Genomic DNA, 9,884 nt, shown 5'->3' on the forward strand with positions numbered 1-9,884 from the left:
AATCGGAGAGAAGGGCCTTAGTCAAGGAGGTGACCAAGAACCCGATGGTCACTCTGGGAGTGCTCCAGAGTTCATCTGTGGAGATGGGATAACCTTCCAGAAGGATAACCATCTCTGCAGAACTCCACCAATCAGGCCTTTATGGTAGAGTGGCCAGACGGAAGCCACTCCTCAGTAAAATGCACATAACAGCCTGCTTGGAGTTTGCCAAAAGGCACCTAAAGACTCTCAGACCATGAGAAACACGATTCTCAGGTCTGATGAAGATTGATCTCTTTGGCCTGAATGCCAAGCGTCACATCTGGAGGAAACCTGGCACCATCCCTACGGTGAAGCATGGTGGTGGCAGCATCATGCTGTGAGGATGTTTTTCAGCTGCAGGTACTGGGGGACTAGTCAGGATCGAGGGAAAGATGAGCGGAGCAAAGTACAGAGAGATCCTTGATGAAACCTTGCTCCAGAGCGCACAGGACCTCAGACTGGGGCGAAGGTTCATCTTCCAACAGGACAATGAACCTAAGCACACAGCATAGACAAGTCGGGAGTAGCTTCGGGACAAGTCTCTGAATATCCATGAGTGGCCCAGCCAGAGCCCAGACTTGAACCTGATCAAACATCTCTTGAGAGACCTGAAAATAGTTGTGCATCGATACTCTCCATCCAACCTGGTTTTGCTTTGTCATTATGGGATACTGTGTGTAGATTGATGAAGGGAAAAAACTATTTAATAAATGTTAGAATAAGGCTGTAAAGTCACAAAATGTGGAAAAAGTCAAGGGGTCTGAATATTTTCCGAATGCACTGTATGAACGAACATCTCTGGAGAGACCTGAAAATAGCTGTGTAGCGACACTCACATCCAACCTGATAAAGCTTCAGAGGATCTGCAGCGAAGAATGGGAGAAAGTCCATAAATAAAGGTGTGCCAAGCTTGTATCCTCATACCCAAGAAGATTTGAAGCTGTAATCACTGCCAAAGGTGCTTCAACAAAGTAGTGAGTAAAGGGTCTGAATACTTATGTAAATGTAATATTTCCTTTTTTTCTGTATAGATTTGCACACAATTCTAAAAACCTGTTTTAACTTTGTCATTATGGAGTATTGTGTGTAGATTGTTGAGAAAAAAAACGAACAATTTAATCTGTTTTAGAATAAGGCTGTAATGTAATAGTCAAGCTGTCTGAATACTTTCTGATCAGATACAGTACGTCCAACCGGCTTCACAACCGCAGACCACGTGTAACCACGCCAGCCCAGGACCTCTCCGGCTTCTATTCCTGCTTGATCGTCTGAGATTAACCACCCGGACAGCTGATGAAATTGATCATTCTGATTGGCTGGGCCTGGCTCCCCATTGGGTGGGTCTGACTCCCAAGTGGGTGGGCAAATGCTCTCCCAGGCCCATCCATGACCGTGCCCTTGCCCAGTCATGTGAAATACATAAATTAGGGCCTAATGAATTAATTTCAATTGACTGATTTTCTTATATGAACTGTAACTCAGTAAAATCATTGAAATTGTTCCATGCTGCATTTACATTTTTGTTCAGTACATATACACACGGTACAAAGATGTTTTAAAGTGACCGTGATTGCGCAATAAAGTCGGGGACATATTTCCATTGTGATCCCTGTCATTTTTTAAAACATAAATACATATACAATTACATAAATACAGACACATTACAGAGACACAGACAAAACATATGCTTGACATCCAGATGAATATGAGGGGGGAGTTAAAGTACAATTCTTACAAGCTTGTTTAGGCTGGTCTGTAGTTTATTCTTTAGACGTTTGGGGCTGCTGGTGAATGTAAATTGTAAATTAGCGCAAGCTAACATGTTATTGTTGTAAATTGCAATGTGTCAGTGTTATTGCATCTGTCCCTACTCAAATAAATAAAATACAAAGAAAATAAATATGTGCCCACTCTGGTATTGGCACATGCTCATAGCAAACAGCTCGCAGATACGGTGCGGGTATAACCTACTATATGATGAGATTATTAAAGGCAAAAGTGCGAGATCATTTTTATTTGTTAAATGGTAGCCAAGCATCAATGCTCATGTCACCAGAATAAGACCCTTTAAGTCTACTTCTTCTGGGTAGGCCTTTTTCCTCCAGTATTTCAGATTTCAGCTTGGAGCTGTCAGTCAGCGTTGTTTGGCTAACCTGGTATTCAGCATTTGCCCTCTGGAGTTGGATCTCACTGTCATATGAGATGCGTGTAATCGGAAAGTTCTTTGGCCACTGTTCGGTTCGGGACGACACAGACTCGAAGGATGATCGTGCCATCCAATGCTATGGAAATGCAGTCGTCAGAGCCATGTGAGGCTGAGTCAGATCCAGTCTCAACAGGGGTACTGGTCAAAGGTGAGTTGGTGTGCTCCTGGATCACCTTCACTGTCCCCAAATCCTGAAGTTCAGAGGTCAGTTCAGAGGTCAGATTGAAGTACTCGTTGTCAAAATCTTTGTCCATGTATTGTAGCCTAATGTTGCCTTTTAACCCCAAGTCACTCGTTATCGTTTCGAGCAGGTCATCAAGCAACTCCGGTTAGCCATTCTGGATGGTTCGTTTTTCAGTGTTGTTCTCCCTGAAGATGACCTTTGCTCCTGCAAAGCCTGCAAGAAACAGAGCACAGACAGAAACAGAGCACAGACAGAAACAGAGCACAGACAGTTAGTTGTTCTTTGATTGTTACAGTACATCTATCAATTTAGCATTAAACTCATAACGTAGGGCTTCATTGATTCTAATGAAGTAACAATTACAACTTCTCTTGCAATATTATCATTTGGATGATTTCACTCAACTCAAAAGTGGCTTTTGAGAGTCATGATGCTTGCAGTGATGATGCAAAAAATGGCTAGGTATCCCCCCTTACCCCCGTCACTGTCCATTTCTAGATTTTAAACGATGAGAGAAGTGCTTTATGCGAAATAGTTGCTTTATGCTTGCTGTACGTTACGGCATGACACGTCACGAGGGTCAGTTCACGAGGGTCAGTTCTCAACTTTTCTCCAATACTATAGAGCCATTACCATGTCGATCAACGCTTGAATAGAAACCTAGTTCACACCCCCGTTTTTGAAGTCAACACAGTCGTTACAGTCCCATTAGCTTTCTTTGTATGCTCGTTTGAATGTTGTGGTTGCGCACATTTGTACGGAATGGGGTGAGTTTACCTTAGGTAACCCCCTTTCCGCTTATTCATATACAAAATGGATGCAGCTTTGAATGCTTTTATGTGTGGTATGATTGCTAGTTAGCCTATCATAAAACAACGTTTCATAATGTTTAGATTGACAAAGTACCGTAGAATAAATTAATATAATGAAAAGCCTAAAGAATGCATTCGTTCATAACAGTTGGCTATGTGAAAGTGAAACTTATTAAGCCTATACCATATTTATGTGTTGCATACTGTATGTCTGACATACATTCTGATTTAACAATCCTCTTAGAAAGTTGAAATATTATTGTGTCATCCAAGTGTAGGCCTATTCAAATATAACTATTAATCAAATAGGCCATAGAATTAAAACATATATTGAAAAAGCAACTTTCAATTATAAGCTGACTTTCACTTATGAACCAACTTCCACATATGAACCGAGTAGGAAATATGGTAAAAAGAAAAGGCACGCAATATCTGATCACTTAGCCTAAAAATATTCACGCATCTCTGGTCTATATAACTCATGACAATTAGCCTATTGCAGATATGGATAGAGGGCAGGATAGAAAGTCAGACTGCATGTAAACCTGGGAAAATAAACCCACTGAATAAACCACCACCGTGTCCAGTAAAGAAAAACACACAACCCGCCCAAAGCAATAAAATACGTTTGACAACGCTCCCCTATTTTTTAAAATCGTTATTCTCCTTATCGACTGACTTGCTCTTTCTAAACGACAAGTAATAGCAGGCTACTTTATAATATGGAATACCATGTTTTCTTCGAGTGCCAGACTCTGGACACATCACAGAAAGAGAAGATGAACAAGTACTTTGAAATTCGCCGTAATTCCGGTGGCGCAGATTGTGGACCAGTAGAATCAGTTGGTGACAACGTTTACAAGATCGCATTTATTGACCAAAAAGGTATGCAAATGTTTCGGTGAAGTGATCGGATATTGAGTGCCTTTTTTACCATATAGCTTACTCGAAAGTTGGTTGATAAGTGAAAGCCAGTTCACAAGTGCATTTCATAAATACATTATTTATTCTATGGCCTATTTGATTAATATGTTTATTTGAATAGCCCTACTGTTATATAAATAATCAAATATCAAGCATTACTAGCTGGCCAACGCTCTGGTTAAACCAGATGTCCTCAGATAACTCTGGGCCCAGTGTCCTCAGTCAAGTTTAGAGCCTACATGCAATAACATGATTATCCGAAGGACACATAGTTGCCATCACTCAAATACACTCCCCTGTAAACTACAAAATAACATCCTGCAACACTAACGAGCTTAGAGTGCCAAACTATTTCACTGACATTGACCCTTGCATGCACTCCTGCAAAAACAGGAAACACCTGAGACACTGCCAGTCCCCCTATCTCACGCTTCCTTGACACACAAACATTTCATGAGCACGCACACACACACTCCACTCCCCTCTACTGGTCGGGTGCCAAGAGCAGAGGACTCTGCTGTGCACCAATGGGGCTCCTGCTCTGGCTAGAGCAGGCCCGCCTCCAACCTTCACCGACCAGTCAGAAGACAGAACTACAAGAATCAACCTATGTCATTCTATGTACAAAATCCGCTGCACACTCTGTTTAAGCAGCCTTTTCAGCTAACTCCTTCTGAGCTATATGAATAGGTCCGTGCACGCTTAACTGCAAGGACAAGATATCTTTGACTTTAATAAACTGCCTTTTTGCTATACTTGATTCCATTCTGTCCAGCGTCTTGATTTGGTCTCTTTCTCTCGTAGTTAAACATCAACACTACACTTGCATAAAACAATACTATTTAAACTTTCTAGGAGGATTTGTTAAATCAGAATGTTTGTCAGACATATACAACAAATATATATGGTATAGTCTTAAGTTTCACTTTCACATAGACAGGTTACACATGCAGACAGACATGCACAATGTATTGCTTAGGCTTTTCATTAGGCTATATTGATTCATTCTACAGTACTTAATCAATCTGTAGTTACCAATTCTGTAACTAGCAAATACCCTGCTTCTCCCCTGACAATCCCACCTACAGTCATCAATTGGTTTTCCAATTACGATGTTTGGGAGCAGCTACGTCCAGATTTTGCAGGAGAAGCTGTTGCCAGTACTACATTGATCTGAAACAGTGATGAAAGATAAATATATCAATATCAGACAACATGATTACAGTTTGTTTATTGGAGCATTGCACAATGGCATATGCAAAACATCTAAAATTGAATAATTTGATACAAATATAATTATCAAGATTTAGGAAAAAACATCATGATCGTGCATCAAAGTTTTGTTGTTAAACCACACAGGGGACCTTGGTCTCAAATTTCAGTCTGCCCTCTAAAATCCAGGATCCTGGGAACTACATTGTATGGAGATCAGCGGAGTTGTTGACATAGTGGACCCGTTCGCTGGCGAAACAACGACCACACTTCTTCCTTGGGGCCACACCATGATCCTTATATAACTGTATCACTGCGGTCAGTTATCCATAGATATTCTGAAACCAGAAAATATATTTTTAAAAACATGTTTTTAATATGTGGTAAAAGGCAGTTCCTGTATTTATATTGATACATCCTACTACTAATTATTTCTTAAATACCTCATTAACTCTTTTTATGCTGTTGAAGCCCCAGCAATAACATTAAAACAAAGTTATATTAATCTCACAAAAACTTGCCGACAGAGATGGCCGCCTCGCTTCGCGTTCCTAGGAAACTATGCATTTCTTTTTTTTTTTTACGTGTTATTTCTTACATTGGTACCCCAGGTCATCTTAGGTTTCATTACATAGAGTCGAGAAGAACTACTGAATATAAGAGCAGCGTCAACTCACCATCAGTACGATCAAGAATATGACTTTCGCGCAGCGTATCCTGTGTTCTGCCTTTCACCCAGGACAACGGAATGGATCCTAGCCGGCGACCCAAAAAAACGACTTCGTAAAAGGGGGAAACGAAGCGGTCTTCTGGTCAGGCTCCGGAGACGGGCACATCGCGCGCCACTCCCTAGCATTCTAATCGCCAATGTCCAGTCTCTTGACAACAAGGTTGATGAAATCCAAGCAAGGGTAGCATTCCAGAGGGACATCAGAGACTGTAACGTTCTTTGCTTCATGGAAACATGGCTCACTGGAGAGACGCTATCGGAGTCGGTGCAGCCAGCTGGTTTCTCCACGCATCGCGCCGACAGAAACAAACATCTTTCTGGTAAGAAGAGGGGCGGGGGCGTATGCTTCATGGTTAACGAGACGTGGTGTGGCCACAACAACATACAGGAACTCAAGTCCTTCTGTTCACCTGATTTAGAATTCCTCACAATCAAATGTCGACCGCATTATCTACCAAGGGAATTCTCTTCGATTATAATCACAGCTGTATATATTCCCCCCCAAGCAGACACATCGATGGCTCTGAACAAACTTTTTTTGACTCTTTGCAAACTGGAATCCATATATCCTGTGGCTGCATTCATTGTAGCTGGGGATTTTAACAAGGCTAATCTGAAAACAAGACTCCCTAAATTGTATCAGCATAACGATTGCGCAACCAGGGCTGGAAAAACCTTGGATCATTGCTATTCTAACTTCCGCGACGCATATAAGGCCCTGCCCCGCTCTCCTTTCAGAAAAGCTGACCACGACTCCATTTTGTTGATCCCTGCCTACAGACAGAAACTAAAACAAGAAGCTCCCGCGCTGAGGTCTGTTCAACGCTGGTCCGACCAATCTGATTCCACACTCCAAGACTGCTTCCATCACGTGGACTGGGATATGTTTCGTATTGCATCAAACAACAACATTGACGAATACGCTGATTCGGTGAGCGAGTTCATTAGAACGTGCGTTGAAGATGTCGTTCCCATAGCAACGATTAAAATATTACTAAACCAGAAACCGTGGATTGATGGCAGCATTCGCGTGAAACAAGGTGACCGAATACAAACAGTGTAGCTATTCCCTCCGCAAGGCAATCAAACAAGCTAAGCGTCAGTACAGAGACAAAGTAGAATCTCAATTCAACGGCTCAGACACAAGAGGTATGTGGCAGGGTCTACAGTCAACCACGGATTACAAAAAGAAAACCAGCCCCGTCACGGACCAGGATGTCTTGCTCCCAGGCAGACTAAATAACTTTTTTGCTCGCTTTGAGGACAATACAGTGCCACTGACACGGCCTGCAACCAAAACATGCGGACTCTCCTTCACTGCAGCCGACGTGAGGAAAACATTTAAACGTGTTAACCCTCGCAAGGCTGCGGGCCCAGACGATATCCCCAGCCGCGCCCTCAGAGCATGCACAGACCAGCTGGCTGGTGTGTTTACGGACATATTCAATCAATCCCTATCCCAGTCTGTTGTTCCTTCATGCTTCAAGAGGGCCACCATTGTTCCTGTTCCCAAGAAAGCTAAGGTAACTGAGCTAAACGACTACCGCCCCGTAGCACTCACTTCCGTCATCATGAAGTGCTTTGAGAGACTAGTCAAGGACCATATCACCTCCACCCTACCTGACACCCTAGACCCACTCCAATTTGCTTACCGCCCAAATAGGTCCACAGACGATGCAATCTCAACCACACTGCACACTGCCCTAACCCATCTGGACAAGAGGAATACCTATGTGAGAATGCTGTTCATTGACTACAGCTCGGCATTCAACACCATAGTACCCTCCAAGCTCGTCATCAAGCTCGAGACCCTGGGTCTCGACCCCGCCCTGTGCAACTGGGTACTGGACTTCCTGACGGGCCGCCCCCAGGTGGTGAGGGTAGGCAACAACATCTCCTCCCCGCTGATCCTCAACACTGGGGCCCCACAAGGGTGCGTTCTGAGCCCTCTCCTGTACTCCCTGTTCACCCACGACTGCGTGGCCACGCACGCCTCCAACTCAATCATCAAGTTTGCGGACGACACAACAGTGGTAGGCTTGATTACCAACAACGACGAGACGGCCTACAGGGAGGAGGTGAGGGCCCTCGGAGTGTGGTGTCAGGAAAATAACCTCACACTCAACGTCAACAAAACTAAGGAGATGATTGTGGACTTCAGGAAACAGCAGAGGGAACACCCCCCTATCCACATCGATGGAACAGTAGTGGAGAGGGTAGCAAGTTTTAAGTTCCTCGGCATACACATCACAGACAAACTGAATTGGTCCACTCACACAGACAGCATTGTGAAGAAGGCGCAGCAGCGCCTCTTCAACCTCAGGAGGCTGAAGAAATTCGGCTTGTCACCAAAAGCACTCACAAACTTCTACAGATGCACAATCGAGAGCATCCTGGCGGGCTGTATCACCGCCTGGTACGGCAACTGCTCCGCCCTCAACCGTAAGGCTCTCCAGAGGGTAGTGAGGTCTGCACAACGCATCACCGGGGGCAAACTACCTGCCCTCCAGGACACCTACACCACCCGATGTCACAGGAAGGCCATAAAGATCATCAAGGACATCAACCACCCGAGCCACTGCCTGTTCACCCCGCTATCATCCAGAAGGCGAGGTCAGTACAGGTGCATCAAAGCTGGGACCGAGAGACTGAAAAACAGCTTCTATCTCAAGGCCATCAGACTGTTAAACAGCCACCACTAACATTGAGTGGCTGCTGCCAACACACTGACACTGACTCAACTCCAGCCACTTTAATAATGGGAATTGATGGGAAATGATGTAAATATATCACTAGCCACTTTAAACAATTCTACCTTATATAATGTTACTTACCCTACATTATTCATCTCATATGCATACGTATATACTGTACTCTATATCATCGACTGTATCCTTATGTAATACATGTATCAACTATGCCACTTTGTTTACATACTCATCTCATATGTATATACTGTACTCGATACCATCTACTGTCTCTTGCCTATGCTGCTCTGTACCATCACTCATTCATATATCCTTATGTACATATTCTTTATCCCCTTACACTGTGTACAAGACAGTAGTTTTGGAATTGTTAGTTAGATTACTTGTTGGTTATTACTGCATTGTCGGAACTAGAAGCACAAGCATTTCGCTACACTCGCATTAACATCTGCTAACCATGTGTATGTGACAAATAAAATTTGATTTTATTTTATTTAGTACCCATAGCAATATGTTGGTAGTTCCCTTAGCAATATGTTGGTAGTTCCCATAGCAATGTGTTGGTAGTTCCCATAGCAATGTGTTGGTAGTACCCATAGCAATACGTTGGTAGTTCCCATAGCAATACGTTGGTAGTTCCCATAGCAATACGTTGGTAGTTCCCATAGCAATATGTTGGTAGTTCCCATAGCAATGTGTTGGTAGTACCCATAGCAATATGTTGGTAGTTCCCATAGCAATACGTTGGTAGTTCCCATAGCAATACGTTGGTAGTTCCCATAGCAATACGTTGGTAGTACCCATAGCAATATGTTGGTAGTACCCATAGCAATGTGTTGGTAGTACCCATAGCAATATGTTGGTAGTTCCCATAGCAATACGTTGGTAGTTCCCATAGCAATACGTTGGTAGTACCCATAGCAATATGTTGGTAGTACCCATAGCAATGTGTTGGTAGTACCCATAGCAATACGTTGGTAGTTCCCATAGCAATACGTTGGTAGTACCCATAGCAATATGTTGGTAGTTCCCATAGCAATACGTTGGTAGTACCCATAGCAATGTGTTGGTAGTACCCATAGCAATA

This window comes from Oncorhynchus clarkii, chromosome 9 (assembly GCF_045791955.1).
Source record: "Oncorhynchus clarkii lewisi isolate Uvic-CL-2024 chromosome 9, UVic_Ocla_1.0, whole genome shotgun sequence".
Lineage (NCBI taxonomy): Eukaryota > Metazoa > Chordata > Actinopteri > Salmoniformes > Salmonidae > Oncorhynchus > Oncorhynchus clarkii.